We start from the raw sequence: 2,598 nt of genomic DNA on the forward strand, positions 1-2,598 counted from the left end.
CTTCCTAGAGTCTGACTCTCTCTCGACCATCTATCTCATTCATACGGAGGTTCTTCAGTCTTCCCTCAATTATTTCAACCGGTGAATTCTCATTTTGTTCGACATTCTTCATCTCTTTTCCGGTGCACTCAATTCAAATTTTTCGGGTTGATCATATTATTTTCCTCGAAATGTTCTCCTTGCTCGTTTGCCTCTCACCATTTTATCATTCTGGAGTTTGCAAGACATCTTAGGAGATTCGTCTGTGTTTGAATTAATTCGAGGTTGTCACCTCATTCAAATATTTCAGTTGTTCCGGTGCATCATCTATCTGTTCAACAATCCTTTTCAACGGTGTTATCTCTTCAGTGGGCCCTAACCCACATGTCTTTTACCAGGATCTTACCTGACTCTTCTAATCCCCCGGAGTTATTCTCAAATTCTTTTCAAGTGTGATGTAAGAATGGATCCCATCAGTCATATGCCTTTCCAAGATCGATTTCAAATCTTTTTCATTGTTGGCTCAACCTCTTCGTTTTTCATTCTCCCGGAGTATCCCAGTAATTTTGGTGGTTTTTTCTCGTCGTCTTTTGAAGACCTAAGAAGAGTTTTTCCTCTCAATCTTGTCCGTTCTCTCGAAGTTTCGTGGTTCTAGCTTCATGTTATCCTCTTGAATCATTTCAGTTTGTCAGATATTCTTTCTTAACCATCCGGAGTTTGTCAGAAGTTGTTTTCCCATTTCTTTTCACCGGAGGGCACCATTCCAGTTACCGTTCGCTATTTATCCCGGTGCTTCGTTCAAGTGCTTTTAATCAGATCGACTTCTTCCCGTTTTCTTGCATCTAAATCCCCTCAAACATATTTGTTCTTCTAATTCATCCCGGTGATGCATTCTCTTTCATCAGTCATTTTTCGAATTCTTACGGTGGTTCGTTCAAGATTCTTTTTCTTTGATTATCATTCAATCCATTCGTTCTTTTCAATCCTACCGGTGGTTCATGAAGACCTTCTCAAGTTTGCGACATGTCACTTCTCAATCCTTTTCAAGAAGAATAAGTATTATGCCAAATCCATTGCTTGTCATCAATTTAATTTGATGAAGGATAAGCATACAATAAATCTTATTCTTATTTCGTCAGAGTGAGTAATCCCTTCCTTCGGAGTTTGTTCTTGATGAATAAATTCTAATTACAAGTGTTTTCATCTTTTCTTTTCTGGAGTTCAATTTCCTCAGCCATTTCGTCGGAACCCCACCTAAATCACCACAAGGTTTTAATCTTATTCTTTTCATCTTTCATTCTATCTCATCATCCTTTCATTACCGGAGTTCTTCATGGTGGTTCTTCATGATTTAATTCATTCTTCAAGTGTTCATCGAGATTCTTGTTGGTGGAGTTCAAGTATCTTTTCTTCTCGCGTCTCGAAGCGCAAATAATTCTTCATTTTCTTTTGGAGTGGAGTTTTGCATTGCTTCGTTCTTCTCAGCTATCCAATCATTTTCATTTGTGGCCGGTTATCACCTTATGATTTTGAGATGTTACCTATAAGTCCACAACAAGCTTATTCTTTTGTTTTTGATTTTCTCAACAACTCCATTCAATCCTTCCTTCTAAGTTCTTTTCATTCCATTCTTTCAATTCTTCCGGAGGTATTGCGTTACTTATGTTGTCAAGTGTCATTCCATCTTGTGAAGCTCCTGTTCTATTCTTTCCTTGTTCAGTCGGAGTGTTTCCTAAATCCTTTCAGTCTTATTCATTTCTTACCTCGTTCTAACCGGAGTGGTTTCATAGTCTATCTGATTCCGTGAGCTTTCGATTCTCGTCATTCTTGACGTTCCCCTCTTCTTCTCGAGTGCTCTCGATTCTTTGCTTCTTCTATTGAGTTCTTGTTTCACCTCATCCCTTTTCCATTCCGTCTCGGTCCCAAGATCTCGGGACGAGATCTCTTGTTAGTGGAGGAGTGTTGTAACGCCCCGGATCCGATGCGCCAGGTGTCTGCCAGTTATTCGCTGTCATTGCCATGTCATTTGCTTGCGTGTTGCATTTTATCATGTCATCATGTGCATTGCATTGCATACGTGTTCGTCTCATGCATCCGAGCATTTTCCCCGTTGTCCGTTTTGCAACCCGGCACTCATATGCCCTCCGGCGTCCCCCTCTTCTCTCTTTTCGTGAGTGGGTGTTAAACGTTCTCGGAATGGCCCGAGGCTTGCCAAGCGGCCTTGGTATACCACCGGTAGACCGCCTGTCAAGTTTCGTGCCATTTGGAGTTCGTTTGGTACTCCAACGGTTAACCGGGTAACCGTAAAAGCCTCCTTCTCTTTGCAGCCCAACACCCCTTCCAAACTGGCCCAAAACCCACCAAACTCCCCTCCATGCTCTCGGTCGTTCAATCACGATCGCGTGGCCGAAAACCTCTCCTCATTTGGACTCTCCTAGCTCCCTCTACCTATAAATATGTGTTCTCCCCGAAATTTCGCAGTCCAATCCCCCCGAAACCCTAAAAAACCTCCCTCCGCGCCGCCGGACATGTCCGCCGACGGCCGGACACGTCCGCGCCGCCGCTCCCGGCGAATCCCCACGCGCCACCTGTCCCGCGCGTCCGCCCCGCCGCCGCAGC

Source organism: Triticum aestivum, chromosome 5B (genome assembly GCF_018294505.1).
Source record: "Triticum aestivum cultivar Chinese Spring chromosome 5B, IWGSC CS RefSeq v2.1, whole genome shotgun sequence".
Taxonomy (NCBI): domain Eukaryota; kingdom Viridiplantae; phylum Streptophyta; class Magnoliopsida; order Poales; family Poaceae; genus Triticum; species Triticum aestivum.